We start from the raw sequence: 23,946 nt of genomic DNA, 5'->3' as shown, positions 1-23,946 counted from the left end.
TATTGGTTTTCATAGTTTTGGCATAACCAGTTTGCAGTGAGGTCTACAAGCACAATAATATCCTTAGGCAGCCGTCATATAAACACTTGCTCACATAAGCACACTTTCCAAGCAGAATCTCAAGGGAAAAGAAGTCATCACAAGAATGCTTAAAGCACCTTCTCACAAGTGTTTATGAGTTTAGTGCACTTGCCCAGTGCCATCCTTTAGGAAAAAAATAAAAATCTGATGGCAAAATAACTCACTGAACATTAAGCCATCTGTGTTTTAGATATTAACCAAATCTTAATATCCCTCTCTCAATTAAAGCAGCCTTGGAACCAGAGTGTGTGATAATCTGTAGCACAAACTTGTAACTATGGGACTTGACATCAAATGGCATCATTGCTTTTCAGGTCCTTCTGGTATCCCGTTGCTTACGACTGCACAAAGCAAGCAGAAATTTTAGTTCTCTGGTGGCTTCTAGACTGGTCTTTTCTTCCTTAAAAGGATCACATAGCATAATAACAATAAACATCTTGGAAGCGTTTGTCTGCAGGTATGTTTATACCTCTCTAGATCATACAGAATTCTTCCAAAGCTGTTTGCATGGCTATTTTGGGCCATCAGATAGCATGCTGTGAGTACAGTGCTGCCAACTATCATATTCTGTGCTGGCTTTCTCCTGCAGTCTTTAGCTTGCCTTGGCAAGTCTCAGAGATTGGACTCATGTTCAGGCTTGACTTCATCTTTGCTAGGGATGCCAGTGAACGCTTTGACAATTGCTACAGAACAGCTGACAAGAGCTGTCATTTAGAAGACAGCAGATAGCAAAGGGATATTGCAGTTCCTGACAGTGTCCATTACCTCATACAAGAACATGATAGCCTTGAATAGATGGATGTGCTTACAAGAGAATCTTGTGTGTTAGCTTCTTGAGGACAGTCACACTAGTGGAACAAGAACAGTGCTGAGGGACCTGCCAAGGCCAACAGGGACAGCTTTTCTATGTGAGGGCGTAAAATGCTGCAGAGTCCACATCTGGAGCATCTACCAAACTCTAGGAGAAACAGTGTACTGTTCATTTGGCAGGAGACAATTCCTGATCATACAGCCTACAGTTTCTTGGGACACTCCCATTAAGGAAGCCAAGGCAACTTATGAGGCAAGAACAAGAACATTCACTGAGATTACCAAAATCAGTCAGGGAAGTCAAACACCTCAAAACTTCACCAAAATTTCTAAGGGATGCTGTTGGCCCATTTTGGAAGCCTTTGCACCTTAAGATCCTCTAGAAATCCAGCACAAAACTTTAGCTGCAAAATGTTAACCACTATGTCCAGCATTCTATGCTCGCGACAGACCACGTGTGTTTTCCATATAACAAGGCTAAGTCCAAATCTTTATAACCATGCTTTGAAAGCATGCAAGAATCATGCTGCCCTGAGATCAAATCAGATAACATAATTGTTTAGTGCAAATTTGTATTTCTGGACTTAGAATAATAACACAGGCTGTGATCTCGCTAAGCAGTTGGTGTTAAATAGTAGCTGCCATTTAGAGCTATGAGTGTGATATGAAATGTTGAAAGTTATGATATAATTATTTCCTCTTTGCACAGTCTTTGCCAGCTAAGCATGTTGCATTGTCGAAACTGTATGCTTAAAGGGATAAACAGCTTAAAGATTTTAGTCCACACTTTCATAATATACTGCAAAAATGGCAAGAACCAGTAAGGTTCTGCATCACCTGTTTTCTTTTCCCCTATTGGAGGGTTGTACTTTGCACCTGAAGATTGAGGTGCTTAACCCACGTGTTCCGGCAGAAGAAGTGGAGCTTGTCCCTGCTGGTTTTCTGGCAGTGCTTCTTCAGCTTGGTCAATGAGTGAGATTATCCAAATCTGCTCACAAAGGAATGAGCTTTCTGTGTGTATCTAGGAATGTGTATTTATCTTGGGATAAGTACACAAAGGTGTACACCTTATGAAATCAAAATTTTAAAAAAAAAAAAAAACTTCAGTTTTTTAAGCTAGCAACATTTTAGAGAAATAGACAAGTTCTGCTGCAGAGCTACAGATGCCATCCCAGTAAAACTGGAAGGATAAAGGAAATACAGCACAGACCACAGTTTGATTCTGTGAACAAATATCTAATACAAAGCTCTAGTCTGCTGTTTTCCTTGGGCAGTTCTCAAGTTTAGCTATTTTTTTAAATGCACAGTGTTTCCACAGTACAAAAGAGAAAATAATTCACTCAGTATGAATAAGCAAAATCACGTAGAAAACTTGAAGGTAAATAGTTGGTTTTCCTTCATTAGAAGTGCCTGCTTAAACGTTTTAGAGATAACTGTTAAAAGTCAAAGACATCAATACCTTTTGATAGGAGGGTACGCACTAGTTTAGAAGTATTATTACTTAGTATCACGGGTTACAATTAACAGATACAGCTTCAGAGACAAATCTTATTTGCAAGTAAATATTGTTGTGTTGAGCTAGATCACAAACTAGGTTCTCAGTGAACATTGTAGCGACTCTGAACACCGGTAACACTGCTCACCATGGGTCAAGAAAAGGACAGGAAGATAGCCTGCCAACAACCATCACAGGTGAAGCAGGGAATCTTGGGGAAGATGAATTTAATTTATTGCCAATTGATAACAGAGTAAGGCAGTGAGAAATATCCTGCTACCAAAATCTTGGCACCATCTGCCTGATGGTAGATGAACATGCACTTTTTGTTTTCCCTATTAAACTGCCCCTATGTTGATCCACAAGTCCTCTTGCCTTCCTTCTGTTTTCTCTCTATCCCACTATCCCACGGGAGAGGGGGGCAAATGAAGGGCTCTGAGGATCCTGGGCAGTCAACCCAAAAATCCTCCTAAAATTGTAAGAATTCCATTGAAAAGAAGTTTAGGGGAAAATAATATTCTCACCCTCCCTCCTTTTTTTTTTTTTTTTTTAAGTAATAAAACACACTCTCATGCATTCAATAGTAATCACCACTGTCTTCTTATTTCCTACACAAATTTATAGAGCCAATTAGCTGTATGGAAACTACCTTCATCTTTCTACAAATGCCTGCTAGCACCCTACAGATTTTCCTCCGTTTTATGGCTGGAGCTTGGCAGCTTTGGTCACATTAATACGAAGTGACTGTCAACACACAGAGATAACACACGTACAGACATACATAAACACAGCCACTCATCTAAAGAGGCAAATTTCACAGCGTACAGATTAAGCTCTTATCATATATACCATTACAGAAAGATAGAACAGCAATTCCATTTGTTTAGTACAAATTTAAGTTTAATTACAGGACCTTTATTACCTTTCTATTAGCCACACAATAGCTATTTCTACAGACTAGCTGAAGCCCTATCTTTCACCAGTGCTTTTCCCCAACAATCTCTTTTCAGGTTTACCTTCTCTGTCACCTCCCAGTCCCAAACACCCAACATTCTTAGTCTTAGACTATGGTTATCTTACAACAAATGGTCTCTTCCATTCCACAGTTTGTCCATTTTGCCACATTTTGCCTGACATCACTGACCCTCTTTCATTTGGAGATTTGCATTACCATCATAATCTAATATGCACATGTGTGAAAACTGAATATGAACAAGTGGTCTTAAAGCAACTCAGGCTGCCACATACTTGAACAGTTCAACAGCCTCAGAGCTGTGTGCACCACTGCTTTTCTTGTTCCTTTCCAAAAAGCATCAGTGATTTAATTTAATATGTAAGTGATGTGTTCATTTATTCAATATCAGTGGTGAACTTTGCTGTGATTTGGTTTTATTGTTAGCTGAAGTCCACCATGCAATTGGACAAAGGCATAAGTATGATCCAGGAACTGTCATGGCTGTAAAAGTCATTTTGCTGCACTTTTCATTTCCCCACATGCAAACTGGGTGCTTTTGCAAAACAGGAAGACTTTACACAGCATAACTCAAAGAACCACAGCAAATGGAATGGGGAGGATACCATGGTACACAGCACTGCAACTTTGAACTGTACATAACACCTACACTGAGATGCAACACTGCTCCCAAACATACAGATATAAATGCCTCTCTTCTGTATCTTCTCACCTTACTTGTTCCCATTTCTTTGCTGCCAACTCACCAATCACTGACACAGTTGTCCATTTCTTCTTCTCTTGAGGGTGCATTCAAATGCCACCTCTGCACCACCTTGTGTTCCCATTCATCTCATTGCATCAAGTGAAGGGAAAATGGAAGAATACTCATCTGAGCTGGCCAGATGTCAGGCAAGACACTCTGTTTTATTACTGATGGCGCCAACAGCAGGTGACATGAGAAGTTAAAACCAAGGCAAGCTATAGCAATGCCTCCTCAGGACACTCCCTCCTACACATTTGCAGATGGGAGATTTCCTAACCTTTGCCTCTCACCCTTATCTCAAGATCATCCAGCCCTCATTTCTCTCATGCCACAGGCTCTCTACACCTTCTGGAAGACTTAGTTGCTCTGTAGACTTCTCACAGCCTCATAAAACATAACTCTCTTCTTGTAATTTGGATTTCAGTCCCCATCACACCTTTTCACAGTGTCATATGCTGTTTCTTTTACTGTTGCTAGCTGCTCTTTTTCCTTTCATCCCTTCTCTATTCTCATGTTTTCCAAGACAGAAATGTAAAAGCCTAGACTATGTTTTGTGGGTAGAGAATGCACACTCATGAGCTAGCATTCCTCAAGAAAGATCCAAACCACTATTCAGTCAGGACATTTAGACCAAAGGGACAGGAGAAATCCAAAGTAAATCCCACAAGGTGCATATAACAAAGATGTGAAAACCTTCAGAGTTTACTGATTCATTTCACCAATCTATCAAGCCCAAGGCAAACACAACAATGAATCTGAGGGATCACTGATGGCTTGTGTCAGAAATAGTGCAGGAGCAGGGAGGTTACCATTCCTCTGTACTCAGCACTGATGAGGCCACACCTAGAGTATTGCTTTCAGTTTTGAGTCCTTTGCTGCAAGAAAGACATCAAGGCCTGGAGCAAGTCCACAGAAGGGCAACAAAGCTGTGAAAGGTTTGGAGCACAGAAGGTCTTACAGGGAATGGCTGAGGGAACTGGGATTGTTCAGTCTGAAGCAGAGGAGGCTCAGGGGAGACCTTATCATAGCTTCCTGAAAGAAGGCTGTAGCAAGGTGGGTGTTTGCCTCATCTCCCAGGCAAGTGATAGAGTGAGAGGGCAAATGGCCTCAAGTTGCATGAGGAGGAGTTCAGGTTGGATACAGTCTCTTCTCATAAATAGTAGTGATGCACTGGAACAAACAGCCCAAGGAAGTAGTGGAGTCACCATCCCTGGACGTGTTCAAGAAACATGTAGATACGGTACTGAGGGATATAGTTTAGTGGGCAATATTAGTGGTAAGTAGAGAGTTAGACTGGATAATCTTTGAGGTCTTTTCCAACCTTAGAGATTTTTTATAATAGTTAGGGCCACTCCCAGGCTCAGATATTGGGAGTATTAAATTCCAAGTCACTGGCAAATCAGGTTGAAGGAAGGGATGCCATTCAGAGGGACCTCGAGAGGCTAGAAAGGTGTGCCCGGGTGAACCTGATGAGGTTCAACATGGCAAAGTGCAGAGTTCTGCACTTGGGGTGGAGGAATCCCAGGCATCCATACAGACTGGAAGGAGTGGTTCTTGAGAACAGCCCTGTGGAGAAGGACCTGGGGGTCTTGATGGATGAAAAACTTAACATGAGCCAGCAGTATGCCCTTGCGGCTCAGAAGGCAAATGGTATCCTGGGCTCCTTCAAAAGAGGGGTGGCCAGCAGGGACAGGGAGGTGATTGTTCCCCTCTACTCTGCTCTTGTGAGGCCCCATCTGGAGTACTGCGTCCAAGTGTGGAGCCCCCAGTACAAAAAAGACAGGGAGCTGTTGGAGAGGGTCCAGAGGAGGGCCACAAAGATGATTGGGGGACTGGAGCACCTTCCCTATGAGGACAGGCTGAAAGAGCTGGGCTTGTTCAGCCTGGAGAAAAGAAGGCTGCGGGGTGACCTCACTGCAGCATTTCAATACCTAAAAGGAGCCTACAGAGGGGAGGGGAATCAACTCTTTGAAAGGTAGATAACTGCAGGACGAGGGGAAATGGTTTCAAGTTGAAGGAGGGGAGATTTAGGTTGGACATCAGGGGGAAATTCTTTACAGAGAGAGCGGTGAGGTACTGGAACAGGCTGCCCAGAGAGGTTGTGGATGCCCCGTCCCTGGAGGTGTTCAAGGCCAGATTGGATGGGGCCCTGGGCAGCCTGGTCTAGCATTAAATGAGGAGGTTGGTGGCCCTGCCTGTGGCAGGGGGGTTGAAGATTCATGGTCCCTTCCAACACTGGCAATTCTGTAATTCTGTGAAAGAAGCAACTGTAGCAGGTCTTATCCAAAGCTCTGACTCTGGGTCTACTTCCATGCAGGACAAGACACATCTTACTGATTGTATGAAGACAGGAATTTTGTTTATCTCACACTGCAGGTTGTTTGCCAATCCAGCAAGATATTCATAGCCAAAGGATTCCTGTTCATCTATTTGCCTTTTTGATTTAACCAGAAATAAAATACAAGATCAGAATAGCTCTGGTAATGCCATTGCTTTGTAAGAAAACTGACAATATTCAACAGATACAAATACATTTAGTGCTTTCACTCTCCCATAAAAAGCCACTGTGGCATTAAGCAGAGCATATCTGTTGCACAGCAATTAAAATTTAACTGAGTCACAGGAAACATGTTTCAATTAATATGAATAACAAAAGTCAAAGCCTACTCTATTTTTAAAATTAGTATCATATATGATTAACTCAAGTCAGTGTTTCATACATTATCGCATATAATTGCTTTCTGAGAAAAAGTAACCTAATTTGAAATCATTTCTAATGACACTTGCTTGGAAGGACTTGATATAAATCGTGTATACTTCTTCTTCCATTGGGATATAACAAATTTCTCTCATCCTGTGAATTTCCCTCAATTATGATTTTTAATGGCAAATACTGGAGTATAATAAAGAAATGAAGAAAAAATAAACAAAACCTCAGTGAACGGTAAAGAAAGTCTGAAAACAAAATTTCCATAAAAGGAAAACAGCAACCAGGTTATCTTGGGCAAGATCTGAACATTTTTAAGTATGAAAAAAATAAGGATTCATGCATTGCCCTTCAGCATTATGAGGAACCGGCCCTGAAATCATGCTTTCATGGTGGAAGATCAATCCAAGAAGATGTTCTGGACAGACTCTCTGTTTCCTGATACAGAGCAATTATTTGCCTTGGTATAAATGGAGCAAAGATAAGGACAACAGATTAAATTTAACCACAGCATGAAAAGCAAGAGGTGTGCATGCATGGCGCCATGAGAGAAGTTGATAAAATTCTAAAGGTTTGAATAAAAAACATCTTCAGATTCCTTTTTGGTAACCCGAATAGTACTAGTTGAAAAGGCTCCCATGCAGCAGGGCTATGTCAGGAATATTCTGTTTTATTTTAATTTTTCCCTTCTAGGTCAAAAATATTAGAGAAGGACTTTTTTTCTGCTCCAAAGTCTACCTGTTGTGATTAGGGTCTAGAAGGCAGTTTTAAAAACAAGATCATTATTCAGGAGTATAACTACAAGCCACCATATGTGAGATGTAACTTAGTCTTTTCTTCACTTCTATGAATAGAATAAGACAAGCAACTCTGAATGGTGATATTATTCAGTCATTTACTAATGCAGATCGCCTCTCAGTCTATGCTGTTGGTAGCACTGTTATCACAGTCCTCTTCCAGCAGACTGTGTCTCAGTTGGAAATGTCTGGAAAAGAGATAGGTGGAGGGTAAAGGCAGAAAACCTATGAAATTCTCATGCTGTGTTTATATTATCTCAGTTTTCCTTCACTATAAATGACAGTATGAGATACTTAAATTTTTGTGCAGCAAACAAATCATCTTAATTGAACACAGTTTTCATCTGAAAACAAGCTGGGGAGCTTAAGGCTGAAGTCCTCCAGAGAAAAAGACCCTATGATTTATAAGAGTACTGTTAGAAGTAGAAGCAATTTGCAAGGTTGTGCATGAATAATGCAGGGTAAGAACAGCACAGGATGAAACTACTGAAAGAAAGTAAATGAAGTCGCCTTAAAACTAGTTATGCATAGAAGAAAGGATTATGTACAGAAGAAAGTAATTTTAATTATTTACCAGTACTGGTGATACTGCAGAACCACCTCAGATCAGTAATTATTTCATTTCCTGGGACAGCATTGTTACCATCAATTCCATAAAAATCCCTGCCTTCCCCAAAAGCATAAATGTCTATGAATATGCAAGGAAACACACTAATGCAAAAAATGATACATAAGCTATGTAAAGTGCAACATCCAGCTTATGGACTTGAAACTAGGATGCAAAACCTAATACAGCTCAAGGGGCAATAGAAGAAATTGCTTTACTTGACCCTACCAAAAAACCATCAAATAGCAACACAAACAGGGACAACTGCGGCACAACAGAAGGATTCCCAATTCTAGCACGCTTTTGATGTTATTACACTGGACTGTACAACTGTATGTGTTTTTTTCATTTCAATTAAATTTTCTTTGAAAAAAATATTTTGTCAGGCAGTAAAGTGAAATTAAATGTGTGGATGAGGTAAGTCGGCGAATTTTAAAAGACCATGAATCCTTGGATCCTGGTTGAAATTTGGTTAGGGTTATTAGGGAGGGGAAGTCATTATCAACCAATTGATTTTTGGGAACTGTGCTAGGAGAGGAGGGCGCTGGTAACTCTATTCACACTCCCAGTCAGTAGTTGTCTATTCAATCACAATCTGTCCTAATTACTTTACTGTCAAAGCAACATAGGAGCTGGAAGATAGCCACATTATTAAAATAGAAATTTAATATTAGTTTGTGTCAGCTTAAGATCTATTAAAAAGCCAGGCAGTGACACTGAATTAAGCCTTGTTTTACCCCACCATGCATGTGTGCAGGAAGGGAACTTCGTGGAGCAAAGACAAGGAGCCTAAAGCCGGCTGAACCAGGGACTCAGCCCCAGGCCAGGCTTATCCCGAAGAACCTACAAATCAAGGTACTGTATTTTCGAAACTGATTGTCTTAAGAGCCACTGTCCTCTGCTGTGCTACAGAAAATAAGGACAGTCCTTTTGAGGGGTTTGACACTCCTGCTACTGTAGGATTCACTTTGAAAACATTTCCTCCAGAACTAAAAGTCACAAGCTGATGCTCAGAACTGAGTTCAGACCACCCACACTGACCTCTTCAGTGACATCTCTTTCTAATCTAATATAGTTGTCTTAGCAGGAATACGCATTTACTTGTGACCATTTACTCTCTTCAAAGAGATCACAAAGGACAGACTGGTGTGATGTCTTTTGCTTGTTCCCTGAATAAACAGAAGAGCTCATTTCTCGAGTTCTTTCAAAAAAAAAAAAACAAAAAAAAACCCTAAATTCAACATAAAGTCCAAATTTATTAGCTATAATAATAGCTCTAATAGCTCCTCATCTGGAGTACTGTGTCCAGTTCTGGGCTCCTCAGTACAAAAAAGACAGGGATCTCTTGGAAAGAGTCCAGTGGAGAGCCACAAAGATGGTGAAGGGCCTGGAGCATCTCCCCTATGAAGAAAGGCTAAGTGATCTGGGTCTGTTTAGCCTTGAGAAGACTGAGAGGGGACCTGATCCAGGTCTATAAATATCTAAGGTGTGGGGGGCAAAGTGGCGAGGCCAGACTCTTTTCAACAGTGTGCAGAGACAGGACAAGGGGAAATGGCCAGAAGCTGGAGCATAGGATGTTCCGCACCAATGTGCGCAAGATCTTCTTTACGGTGAGGGTGACGGAGCACTGGAACAGGCTGCCCAGGGAGGTTGTGGAGTCTCCTTCTCTGGAGATATTCAAGACCCGCCTGGACGCCTACCTGTGCGACCTGGTGTAGGGATCCTGCTTTGGCAGGGGGGTTGGACTCGATGATCTCTGGAGGTCCCTTCCAACCCCTACGATTCTGTGATTCTGTGATTATTGTTTAATTCCCATTTTACATCTATGTAGCAGTCATTAAATTAGCAGCGCTGTGTCATCAGCCAAGGCGACTGAAATGGTAATGCAGATAACAAACAGAAACATTATTACGACTCCCAGTGATCTACTGCATCTTTTTGCTTCTTCTGTCACTTTGTGGTTAGATGCACAGCAATGTGACCATGTACATCCACAGATCTAACAAATCAAGCTGATTGTCTACAACTACCCACCCCACAGAATAAAACCTTTAAAAAAAAGTCATTATAAATTTAAAAATCCACAAAAAATACATGATGTTTTCCATGTATTTATTTATTTTAATTAACTACCACAATCTGGTTATTTCAAGCATATAAGTCTAACTATACTGCATCTTTAGCACACAATCCGAAGTTGTCCTTTCCTCTCAGGAAAGGATTATATTTGAATGAAACTATACTTCAAAATAGACCTATTCTCTGCTGAATAATCTCTAAATAAGGCCTCTGTCAATCACTCTGAGGGAGCACCTGGCCATTCTGAACACCTACAAACCTTCTGTAGGGTTTCTGGGTTGCAACTGTTCGCCTTCTCAAGTGGTGCCAGGAGTGCAGACTTTCCAGTTTGCTTAAACAGCTGTTCCAGTTGTGCTGGAAGTTATTTAGCAAAGCTGTTGACATAAGAAGCAAAACACTCCCTGTCTCTGAGCACTAGGGAGGGTATTTACTGCAATGCTAAAGGTTCTCTCACGAATCTAAACAAATGACAACAAAAATCAAGCAATCATTTTCAAATAATTTGTCTTCTATGGAAGCAAAAAAGCAAATATCTTAAGAATCCTACAGACTGGCATCACTTGATATTGCAGCTCCCAGTCTGATGGAAATGTAAAGCAGGAGAGCAGAGAGATCTATAGCAATACATGGATAATGCTCTTACATGAAAGAGCAGTGTGCAAAAAGGCAAAAAGAGAGAGATTTGGACCATTCTTTGCTCCCAGAAAGCACTATTGGTAAATAGGCTGTGCAGAACTAGATTCTTTTCTCCATTATCACGTAAAGTTTAAAGAGCTTTTGCCAGAATCAAGAACTCAGCACTCATCCTAGTAAAATAGAAGCCACTCTGCTTCTGAGCATAGAATCATTTCTATTTTCTCCGCTGGAAACATTGTGAAGGTTTTGCTGTGTTTGAATCCTTAGAACCAAAACAGAAAAAGAAATGTCACATCATTTCTGCAATGTCCTTTATGCCCACACAACAAAAGAGCAGTTGTCTACCAAAATCTGCTTAGGGAAATAGAAGGTCATAGTCTGTGCAGCTACCTGTAAAGATGAGTCAAGCTCAGGGAGGAGCAGCTTACAGCAAGAGCAGTACAGAATCGCAAAGAAACTTCAACTTTTTTTGCTGTATGTGTGTTGTTGCTATCTCATAGAAGCTCAACAAGGCAGGCCACTCAATCCCATACCACGCTGATCATCCGCAGATAACATAGTTAATAGGAGGCAGCCACTGCATCTGGAGCTAGTCAAGTAGTCTGAACACTTGAATCTGTCATATAACAGTCAAAGCTAAATCAACATGTGTCTGTGCGTTGTCCTCCTCCGGGAGGCTGCAGGAGCACAGGCAGAGTACATATCAAAGGGAACAGGAAAAGGCAGTCTCCAGTAGCATTAGTTAATGTCTGCTGGCAAGCAGAAGAGAATGGCAAATGTTGTGAGTTTCTCTCAGTGAAAAGGGGAGTCACTTTCAGCTGATTCACCCTGTGGCAGGAAGCATTACAAAATGTGTACTAGAGAAGCAAAGGAAGACAATAGCTGTTTTTCCCCTCGTGCAAGACTGGGCTCAGATTCTCCCAAGTCCCAGAATACTTAAAGTACTTGAATCTCAGAGACAAGCCTGCAGCCACAGAGAAAATCTGGGTCAAGGGTAGAAAGTTAGGCTGTATTCCCAGACTTCTCAATCAGTACTGAAGCCACTAGGTCCAGTTTGCAAGAGCTGACTGAAGGAAGTAAAGTGGAAGCATGGCCATTGCAAGCATAGAGCAGCTACACATGGGAGGCACAGGCACAAGTCTTAGCATGTTTGGCATTTCGTACTCATCAGTTATACCTGCAGTAGCAGGTTCACCAGGCTCCCACGTGAGGATAGTGATGTGCTTGGATCTCTCAAGGCTTCTTCTGCGCTACTGTGGGAAGTGCTGCCTCTTCTTCACATCTCAGATTTGCAGAGCTATTTAAGCAAGTGGACTCTTACTAGCAGATAGCCTCAGCTGAAGGGATGGTGGCACTTTAACATGGAAAGGATATATAACAGTGAAAAGGAAGGAGACAACTCAGCACACATTTTGTGTCCACCTTATAAGGCACAGCTGATGAAACACGCTGCTTTTTCCTTCCCGCATCAGCCAGAAGTTATTTTAGTGCACTTGGTTGCCTTTCAGCTCACCTGCCTTCTTATGGCTAGCATCCCACTATTGCTTCTTTGTCAAAAAAAGTGCTTTGAATAATACAGGTGGTGATGGGTAGCTGTTCCATAAAGAATAAAAGTACATCAAAACCTAATGAATTCATTTAAACTACAGTTAGCTTTTGGGAAAAAAAAAATCCCACAAACTTATAATGCAAAAGGTCCTATTTTGATGACAGATTTATGGTCATTTTCTGTGTGCCAGTTGAGCATCAAAGACTCCACAATATTTTCACATCAATGGGTAGTTTGCTGCTTTAAAACAACATGCTGTGAAGTAGGCAGGCAGCATAAAGAGACAGCATCAAAGCAAGCATTTAACAGTATTACAGCCAGATAACTGCAACTGATTGTTGAATGTGTAATTGCTACACTTTCAAAGAACACATATCCAGATGTGATCTTCCAAACAGGCAGCATTTCACGTACACTAAGTGGGCTTACTTCTGGCAAGATACACTTCAGTGCAAGTCCACTTCTAAAACTGCTATTCACAAGCCAATTAATAGGATAGGGAGTGGGCAGGAGGGCAGTAAAATCCTCATTAACTGGCATGATGCAGCTTCTCTAGCAGTTATACATTGAGACTTTTTTTTCTGGTTTTCTTTAAAGTTCTATGTGAGCTTGTCCACGGGAGTGCTAATTATTGAGGAAGACAAATTTGGAAACAATAGAAATCCATTTTACCTCATGCTCAGATCTCTTACATGCTAGCTTAGGAACAACCTATATATGTCAAACAATATCAAAAGGCATACATACCTAAGGGACAGAGTCAAGACCCCATCCCTGGAGGTGCTCAAGGCCAGGTAGGATAGGGCCCTGGACAGCCTGATCTGGTGAGGAACAACCAGACTATGGCAGTGGGTTGGAACTCATTGGGCTCAAAGGTTGTTCCTTCCAACCCGAGCCTTTCTATGATAGGATTTTTTCTATGATAAATTAAACCCTATGCTTAACTGATTCCTTAAAGCCACTATGAATGAAGAAAGCATGTGATTTAAACCCAAAGGTTTCCCAGACTGCATTCAACAATACAGACATGCACTGCTGAGAATATTGCCCTTAAAAATAGGGAGAAATCAGAGAGAAAGCTACAAATCTCAAGTAGAGGTTTCTAAAGAACAAACAGTAATTAGTAAAGCAGATTTTAATGCCTGTCTTATTTGAAAAATAATCTAACTTCCTTACCTAATTTCTCCAATGAACAGTGTGAGATGACATTATCTAGCCTACTGAGCAAATTTTCACAAGTTCATTTTGATTCAGATATGCCTTGAATTATTTTATTCAAGTTGCTATTTGAGAAGCAACTTGCCAAACCCAATGGTCTGATCCCCAGGACTCATTCAGGCACAGCAGAGTAACAAAGCAATAAACAGAGTAAAACTACAATTTATTGCATGTTTTTACTCTCACTTCAAGTCATTCAAACAAGACAGCATTAGATGGCATCAATCTAAGGTTATAAGACAGACAATTCAGTAGGAATGAGTTCTAAAAACAACCCGAAGACAAAGCAAACCCTTCTGGACTATGCTTGCATATAACAATGAAAAATATTTCTCTTCTGATATCCGGACTGTTCAGAAATAATATAAATAAAGACTGTAAAACACAGTAGAGAGATATTAAGCTTTTAAATCTGTTTATAGTAGAACTGGATGAAAAGTTTTTCATCAAAACTAACTTCTCAGGTCACACGAACATTTTCATGGGAAGTTCACAAAGTCATCTTCCAGCAGTCCTTCCTCCTTAAAATAATGTTCTTAAAATTCTTGTCTGTGGGAAAAAGAGTTTTCCCAAACAGCTCTAGAATATCATCCTACTTTTACTTTCTGTACAGATTTTAAGGCAATAATAAATCAATTTTATTCTAACAAAACCCCAATTCTTTACTCAATATTGAGTTTCAAATAATTGAAATCATTTCTAAACCCCTTCAGCTAGAATTTTCTGCTTTAGTTAACTAGCTCTGAGAGAACAAAGTAATTTTGCACAAAAAAAAAATCAGTCCAGCATCACTTAAAACTGCAAGCTGTTAAAGGACTTAACCCTAACCTCATTAAATTAATAATGATCACAAAAGCAAGCTCTGACTGTGATGCAACAACAAGCCATATCATTTCTCCCTTAGAAAACAGTAAACTCCAGAAGGCTTTCTACAAACATCACTTTCCAATTACATAAAATGCACATACGCTGAGAAACTCCTGGTTTAAATATATATATATTTAAATAAAAATATATATTTTTATAAATAAATAAATATAATATACATATATAATATATTATTATAAATATAATATACATATATAATATATTATTATAAATAAATATATTATATACATATATATATATATATATATATATGTTAAAGCCAGTTAATGCCAGAATCACAGGCAAAAATCTACTGAGAAGCACCATCTTCTTAACACCTGCAGAGCAAGTAAGTCTAATGGAGATTTGACACCTAGCTATTTCACATACCACTATTAGCATTATTATTTATCTGAAAACAGTGCTCTGGAGACCAACTCTCTCCACCTCCTGCTACACCACAGCAATTAGCAGTTGCTGATGCATTAAAGTTAACAGTCCTCCGGCTTATAGGAGCAAGGGCTGACTGATGGGTATTTCCTGTGAGGTAGACCCCACTTTGGGATATCACTTCTCTCCTAAATGAAAAATCCTACAACATCTGACCTCAGTGTAGGTCTAAAAGTTGGACTCCTGAATAAATATGTCATTTAAAAAGTCAATAGGCTTAGAAATGGGCTGCATGATGCTAACCATGCCTCACTGCAGCCTGTAGTGTGACGCCAGGTCTAAATTCATTAAGCAGGGCACTGTTCTGTTGTGATTACAAAGGTACCCCCCCTTACTTTGAGTAATTTAATGATAACACAAAGGGCTTACCTACCCCTGGACATTGCTTCTAAATAGCATGAGTGACCCACAGGAAGTAGATATGCTTCTGTAGTTGTAAGTCAGCTCATGTTTTAACATCTAGAATCCAGAGGGTAACATGGGCTAAGTATCCCTTCCAACCAATGTAACATGACTGAATGGTGATTCAGTCCATGGTGATTCCACTGACTGTAATAACATCTTATTTAAACAGTAGGAGTATGCATCTTTAATGACTGGGACAACTCCTAGCATTTACTTCAGTGCATATGTTGCTATACAAATTCCAAATGCATTTAAATTGTATTCATATTAATAGTTCAGCTTTCTGAATGCTCACCTTCACCATAATAAAATCCAAACACACGTAAGGCAACAAAAACGATCCAAACAATGGAACTTATCCCCTGTGAGGACAGGCTGAGAGAACTGGAGTGTTAAGCCTGGAAAAGAGAAGGCTCAAGGGAGACCTGATAGCAGCTCTTCAGTATCTAAATGGGGGCTGTAAGTAAGAAGGGAACAGACTCTTTAATGTGGTCTGTTGTGATAGGACAAGGGAAAATGGGAGATACAAATTAAATATAAGGATTTATTTATTTATTTATTTAAACAGTAAAGGCAGTGAGGCACTGGCACAGGTTGCCCAGAGAAGTGATGGATGCCCCATCCCTGGAGACATTCAAGGTCGGGTTGGTTGGGGCTCTGAACATCCTGATGTATCTGTAAGTGTCCCTGTTCTTTACAGGAAGTTGGACTAGATGGCTTTTAAGGCTCCCTTCCAACTCAAACTATTTCCAAAAATCCTAAAGAAAGTACATTAACATCACTGAAAAAAAAAAAAAATCACTTTAAAATCACCATGTAAAACATAATGAAAGCTTTACTCATACATCCAGACAAATGCAGTAGTGGTGATTATAGCTTTATGTAACATCATTCACAAGTTGCCCTTACCTACAGGGGCTGGAACACAGTCTGTTCTTCCTTCTATGCTCCATACAGTTATTACATTTCAGCCTCCCCAGCTATTCAGTATCATCATCATCTACAGCTTCCCACCCACCCATACAGCTCTTCCTTTTTCTCTCAAAGGTCATACAGACTCATTCAAGCATTTATTTCACAAGGTAAATGAATCTTATTTTTCCAGCCTGCTCAGTACTTCCATCTGTCTTTAACTTCCAGCATCCTTTTCACAGCTATCTTCCAGCTTCTCCCAGTAAAACTAATTCATTCCATTTTCCTAGGCAAGAGACCCACAAACTGGGTTTAAGTTTCTTACAGTTGACTAGGAAAACAGCTTCACCATAGTAGGCAGCAAGCAAAATTTAATTCTGCATCACTACACAGACCCGTAAGTCCTGAAAGTCCTGGTTCTTCCCAGCCATTCCTAACAATATTGTTATACATTTCAGACTGATCAAATTTAGCTTGGAGACATGCTTGTAAGCATAGAAGGGGAAAGACTGATGTAAGGGTAAAAAATAGTTGTTAATGGTTCATGAAATGAAGCAGGTTCAGAAGAACTACTGCTCTACTGTCCAGCATGTATTAAAGTAGACTTGCAACACAACAGGTCATGGAATGACCCAGTAGAAATCCTAGAACACCTTCCTTTAAGGAACACTTTCAGATGATAGTGTTTAACACACAGGTCCAGCAGCGGTACATGGTGAACACACCAGCAGTGAGAGGATGAGCAGTTCTTGTAGCCCACTTAGTAGGCAGAAAAAATGCTTGGAAGCTTCAAGTTCAAATGTATGGCAAAAACTACTACATGCAAACAAGAAAGAATCAAGTGAACATGGAGTATGTGCAGCAGGCAGCATTTGGAGAAACTTAGCACAGAACTGTGTTGTCTTCTCACTTTAAAACAACTCAAAATAAAATGGGGAATTGTCATTCATCCACATTTAAAATTTGGAGGAGAAGGTTACAATCTGTATTGTTTTGATTATAGACGAATGTCTGATGAGCTAGAGTTGCCCATGGTAAAGCAGACTTTACAGGTGAGCAGGCTTTCATACAAGCAAAGGAATGTTTCTAGAAGATTAAACCAAAATGTAACTCCAGTCTTTTTTTTTTTCCTTTGTAACTGTCAAAACAATAGCAATTGTTGCTTTCAGCAGGCCCAAGGGAGCAGTTTTGTGATTTAGGTGAAGTTAAAATGGTGCTGCTGGGAGAAAATCCACCTTCATAACATGGACCCTGCTGAAGTACCTTTAACGTAGTTATCCAAGTTATCTAGAACAGAACTTTTGTGCTTGTTAGTGATGGCACATGAAACTGCAGGAAAAAAAAAGTATGCAATACTCATATTTCTTGAAGAATACATTTAATAAAATAATTCTAATATCTTTCTGAAGCTAATACTTAGCAAGGGAACACAAGGCCACAGATGCAGTTTTCCTTTTTCTATTATAGTACTATATATACTGTCCCCAGTGCATTTATTCACTGGGATTTGAAGAGAGGGCAGAAGATGGAATGGATTTTAATAGACCAAGAGACAAATTTATTCCAAGGATATACAGAGGTACAATTCCTACTGAAGTCTACTAAACCACTGTACACTTTAATGAAGTCAGCTAAAGCTTCAAATGGCAGCATCTTCTGGCAACTAATCCATAAGGCTTGGTAAGCAGACAACAGCATTGAGAACCTACTCAAAAATACATCTTCATTTCTCACTTAATCAACCGCTGTGATACAAAAATTATATTCTGCATGTAAGATACTGCAGATTTTGGAAACATAGTCCATAATGCCATGCATACATAAAATGCCCATAGCAGAAAAAAAAAATCACTGAGAGAACTAGGGTTGTTTAGTCTAGGGAAAAGGAGCCTGAGGGAAGACTTTGTCACTCTCTTCAACTGCCTGAAAGGAGGTTGCAATGATAAGCTTATTGGTCTCTTTTCTCAGCTTGTAAGTGATAGGTGCAAAGAAATAGCCTCAAGTTCTATCAAGGGAGGTTTAGACTAGATATTAGGCAGTGGTGGAGCCCCTGCCCCTCAAGTTGTCTAAGAGACATGTGGATGTGACACTAAGGGACATGATTTAGTGATGGGACTTGGTAGGTCAAGTTATATGGCTTGAAGATTTTTACCAAATCCCCTGTTTCTGCGTAGGAAACCCCTAGTTCCTCACATTCCTATGGCCCGGCCAGGGTTCACGCCATCCCCGCTGTGACCCGACCATCTCACCACGTGCACACCAGTGTGATGTAAGGCAAAATGGCGTTTATTGCAAGCGAAACAGCAACTTAGATAAGCATGTAAAGTATATATGTTACTACGTCCACGTGCATTTACTCATGTCTAGTACGTCTACACCTCCAAGCGTGCGTCATGTCTCTTATCACAGAGCAGGGGAGGTCCTATGGCATTACAGCCCGATACCTCATTATCCCCTACTGCAACATGCCCCCCCCATCCCAAAAAAAAGCTAATCTGGAGCTGGTTGACATTTTAGGAAGCTGCTACTGCTGCCACAGATCTCCTACAAGCACACCATCATCAGTAATTCTATAAGCCTGGAGTGCAGCACATGCTCACTGAAAAAGTCATCAAACGAGGTCTACTTCGATCAGTACCTGGGGTGCGCTGCAGGATAGGAGGATGTACCTTCCATAAAGAAAGACATACCACTGTCCAAAAATCTGTCACTGTGAAGGCACTGATGATTCATGTTAACAGAGCTATTTGAAAGCTTGCTGAATTCTGGCTCATACAGGGATGTACTAGAAACTCAATGGGGAATGTCTGTGAAGTTTATATCGGAGTTAAGAGCTTTTTTGCTTTTTTTTTTTAAAGCAGAAGAAACTCATTACCGCTACTATTTACATATGGAGAAAGTTTCATGCATTTTCTGAGTGGAATGTGGGAGTTAGAATAATCTGTATTTTCATGGTACATACAATAGCTGTACTGTGGTTCATCCCAAGCATAGTGTTATTCAATACATTCTCTGTAATACTATTTCCTACAAGGAAAAGAGAAAATGGTTACACTGGGGACTTGCTTTGTACTGCGGAAGACCGAGATGTATTCTTTTCTATGTATCCTTTGAGCAAAACAAATATTGCCCTTCTCTGAACTTCAAAGGTTGCGCACTTTTCATCAAGAGTTCATTAGAATTTGAAAACAGTGACTACAAGAAGGTATATGTGATTATCACTGTTAATACTGATCTGTTTGCCCAAAGAAATTTTAATCTTCAAAAGAGTATCAACAACACAATGCAGGTGATGTCAAATACTAAAACCAGCTCATATGGAAGGAGAATGAAACTACCAGCTGAGCAGGGACAGAAGTAATCACCTAGCATCTGCGTTCAGAATACCACAGTCCAATAAGAAAAGATTTCTGCAAGTTAGGTGCAAGAAGTAAAACTACTGCAGCAAGTTTATGACTGAAATGAAGAGACATTGGCATATAAGGGTCAAAAACAAACAAACAAAGAAACAAACAAACAAAAACTACTCTTGCCCCTTTGCAACCACATAAACAGAAACAATCACTACAAAGTGCAGGGGAAAACAGCAGGAATACTTAAAAACTCATTTTGGGTTAAAAATCATTTTGCCCTCAGATCTTGTCCTTTTTCCTTTCTCTGCTCTCCTTTTCCCCCTTTCCTCACTTCTTAGCTGACCATGCGAAAACTATGCATTCAGTTCTCAGGATAAAAAACAGATGCAAATCTGTTGGATAAAGCCTCGAATCTGACTCCTAATTACACCTAACATCTGCATTGTAGAAATACATGCAACATTCTACATTTTGAGACGATTTCCAGGAAACAAAGCAGGCCCATCAATCTGGCTTCCTCTAGATGAAGCATGACACAATGTGCTGCAGAAAGAGGATGCTTCACCTCTAAATCAAGATTAGAATTTAGGAGTTGCTCAACTTTAAGTACATTCCTGGCTTAAGCTTTTCCATGTATAATTTCCTACCGGAATCAGAAGATTCCTCTGTGAAAGGACTTAAGAGTCTCATTCATCTGCTTGGTGATTTCCAATAATCAGAAACCCACTTAAGCTCCAAGGTTGGAAGTTCTTCCAGATCACTTTGTTGTTAACTATGACAACTCATGACATGAAGACCCAGGTCCTTTTCCAACTTCCAGCCATCTCTTGGCCTCAGAACTCCCATGAGAGATTTCCTTTGAAGGGGGAGTTAAAAACCACATTCCAAAGTCAGTTTACAGAGCGCCTGTCTCCAGATGGGTAATCCTGTCTGCCAGGGATTGACATGCTTGGCTCTGCTCCAATAACAGCTTCAAGCAAGCAGAACTGGTTTGAAAAGACAGTTGAGGAAGTCTGCTCCATGGGAGAATAATTAGTTATTGTGAGTGGTATGAAATGGGTAAAGCATCAGGCAAAATGTTTGATCCATAGCTCCAACAGATTACTGTTACGATTATTCCCTTATGAGAGGTGCATCAAGATATATGTGCCTGCTGAAAATGTATAACGGGAGTTGGATGTAGCATGGTCATTATTTATATGAATTACATCAGGGGCATATGAAGGTCCTTCAGTCTCTGCATGTTTCTCCATAGGTAGCTTGCCTCAGCTACTCTTTGCAGTGAAGATTTCATTAATACAGACAAAGAATAAAATTTGAAATAACACAAGAAAATACTCAAATAGAATATTCTTGTTTGTAGCTCTCATCTATTTCTTCTTTTTGCTTCTCTCCTCCAAGATTTCCCATCTATTTTTAGGTTTGCAGCAGAAAATGTTATTTCTTGCTTTAACACCATATACATTTGATTCCTTCAAATTGTACGGTTTTTATCCTAGAGAAAGATTATCTACAATATGAACTCCTGCTACTGTCAAAAAGTATCAGTGTCCTAGCCATCCATTATCTTTTTTCTAACACAAGTTTCTCTCACTGAAGTCCTTTATAATAAAGTGTTTTCAAGAGAAAATTTCTCTTTCACCACTCAGAATTGTGCCATAGAGTGTTTATATTGCCTGCATCCTATCCGCTTTGTTGTTTTAGGCTCAACTGCCAATCCAGCCTGGAATACAGAAACTATCTACCTCTAGTTCACTATCTTTAGCTAAATAGTCTTTGAATCCTTCCAGAAGCCTTTTGCTTTTGGATTTCCGAAGTCACCTTCTTATACCTTTGGTTGGGCAAGCAGGTATTTTGAAGTCATGTTTTCTCTCAAGTGATTTGATAACAGTCTTCAATATGGACTCACTGCCTCACATGTTTGAAGATGTGCCTTGAATTCTATAACCTATCTGCAATAAACATGCTGTTTACCCCCACTTTGTACAAGAAACTACTTTTGTCAAAAGAAAGAAATAGTATTTCAAAAGTGTTTCAGGCAGCCTGACAGTCAACCGAATTCCACCACATGATTGTATGAAATCTTTGACCTACCTGATAAACAATGGCTGAGCTGAAGGCACTGGCAAATATTTTACACCCAAATCAGTGTGAAAATTCAGTATGTGCATTTACAGAACGTCTGAGCATATTCCTTTATAAAAAGTCACAATAATTGCCCTGTATGATTACTTTGAGATCTAGATAAAGATTTCAAACACAAGGTGCCTTTATTCTCATTGAAGTTTCTGTCAGACCTATTACTGTAATACTTAATTATACTAAAAACTTAGGGACTCTCATGAAAAGTTATTTGGCACCCCTGTAAGACAGGAAGAAACTCAAATGCAGACCACTGGCATATTTGGCTGATGTCACTCATAAGGTTCTCATATGCCCACTTCTCTCCAGATCTCTCTGAATGGCATTCCTTTCTTATATTATATCAATTGCACCACTCACCTTAATGACATTTATCATCAGTCTTGCTGAGGTTGCTCTCTCTCCCACTGTCTAAGTCACATAATCATACAATGGTTTAGGTTGGAAGGGACATTTAAGACTATCCAATACCCTGCTATAGGCAGGGACACCACCCCCGAGACCAGGTTGCTCAAAGCCCCATCCAGCCCGGCTTTGAATACTTCCAGGGAGGAGGCATCCACAACCTCGCTGGGCAGCCTGTTCCCAGGTCTCACCATCTTCACAGTAAAGGATTTCTTCCTAATATCTAGTCTAAATCTATCCTCTTCCAGTTTAAAATCATTTCCCCTCTACATGCCCTTATAAACAGTACCTCCCTAGCTTTCCTGTAGGCCCACTTCAGGTACTGAAAGGCTGCTATAAGATCTCCTCAGAGCCCCCTCTTCTTCAGGCTGAAGAGCCCCAGCTCTTTCAGACTGTCCTCATAGGGGAGATGCTCCAGCCCTCTGATAAAGGAACTGATGAAGATGTTATCATTATGATGCTATCATTATGATATGCCCAAAAAATTGAGCACTACCAGAACATTCTAAATTATCTCCTATCTCCATCCCACCAGGAGGACCAGCTTTTTTTTTTTTTTTTTTTTTTTTTTAAGTTCTCCTTTTCCCCCTCACAGCAGCTGCTTGGCTACAGTAAGTAGAATGGTATCTCCATTTAGGAAGTAAATTTATAGAAACAAACAACCATTGAAGTTGGAAAAGACTTCTAAGATCATCTAGACCAACCATCCACCTGCCACCAATGTTGTCCACTAAACCATATTCCTTAGTAGCACATCTACACATTTCTTGAACACCTCCATTGACAATGACTCCACCACTTTCCTGGGCAGCCAGCCCATTCCAATGCCCAATCATTCTTTCTGGAAATTGTTTCCAAATATCCAAAGATATCTCTTGTCCTATTGAAAGCTGGTGTGATATAGAAGATTTATGCTTTATTCCTGCGATATGCCAAGCATCTTCAACCAGCAGAGTCACATGATTATTAGCAGACTGTCAGATTATATTTAGGATTTTTCATCAAAGCAGTTTGGCAACTAATTCCCGTCACTCTGAGTGTTTCTCCTCTCTTGAGCTTTTACTATAAATTGATGTATTATATTTGAGATTTTTTTTAGGTAGATATATCTTTTGAAAGAAAAGATTAGCAGACATAATTTTGCAGGAGAAGAAGGTGAATTTTCAGGTTTGGTTAGGCTGCATTAAAAAGTGACAAAGAACACCAAAGAAACCAAAAAAACAACATTCCAAACTGGACTTCTGCAATAGATGTTAGCACGGTGATGTATGAGCAAAGACAGTACTGACCACCTTACAATGGCAGACAACATAAATGCTCAAGGACATCTCAGCAAGGGAAACTCACCAACCACAACTCAAGAATTTATTCAAAATAAATTTATGCCATTAAAACTGCTGCCTCCATGCAGAACTCCATTCAAAATTTCTGACACTTGTTTAAGATATACCAATAAACACTATTACTCCAGAAAGTGCAGCTTTATTCCATATAACTCTGTACTACAACAAAAGGCTGTCTGTTGATATGTGTTATTGATAGCTGTGCACACCATTTTATCATTAAACTTGCCTAAGCTATGTGTATATGCTTATTATCCAGGCCATTAGTGAAAAATAAAGAGAGACTGAATAATTCCCAAGTAGCTTAAGTGCTTTTTCATGCTGCATAAACTTAACAACTAGAGACGTAGGTATTGAAAATTTTCTGATACA

General features: G+C 39.9%; 1 long non-coding RNA gene across 8 annotated transcripts in view; it reads right to left on the bottom strand.

Moving 5' to 3' along the window:
• The window catches only part of LOC116231132 (uncharacterized), a 246,572-nt gene that overhangs the window by 108,082 nt on the left and 114,544 nt on the right, over positions 1-23,946 (bottom strand). For 2 of the 8 annotated variants that reach the window (XR_016465993.1, XR_004167373.2), the window contains one exon: positions 7,694-7,796. The exons of the other annotated variants lie outside the window; for them this stretch is intronic. This is a non-coding gene — a long non-coding RNA (uncharacterized LOC116231132). Of the gene's footprint in view, positions 1-7,693; positions 7,797-23,946 lie in introns of those variants that run through there. 8 annotated transcript variants of the gene reach the window in all.

Source organism: Phasianus colchicus, chromosome 4 (genome assembly GCF_987193195.1).
Source record: "Phasianus colchicus chromosome 4, bPhaCol1.hap1.1, whole genome shotgun sequence".
Classification (NCBI taxonomy): domain Eukaryota; kingdom Metazoa; phylum Chordata; class Aves; order Galliformes; family Phasianidae; genus Phasianus; species Phasianus colchicus.
The sequence above is the reverse complement of the archived record's forward strand: the minus strand, read 5'-3'. Positions and strand labels throughout refer to the sequence as shown.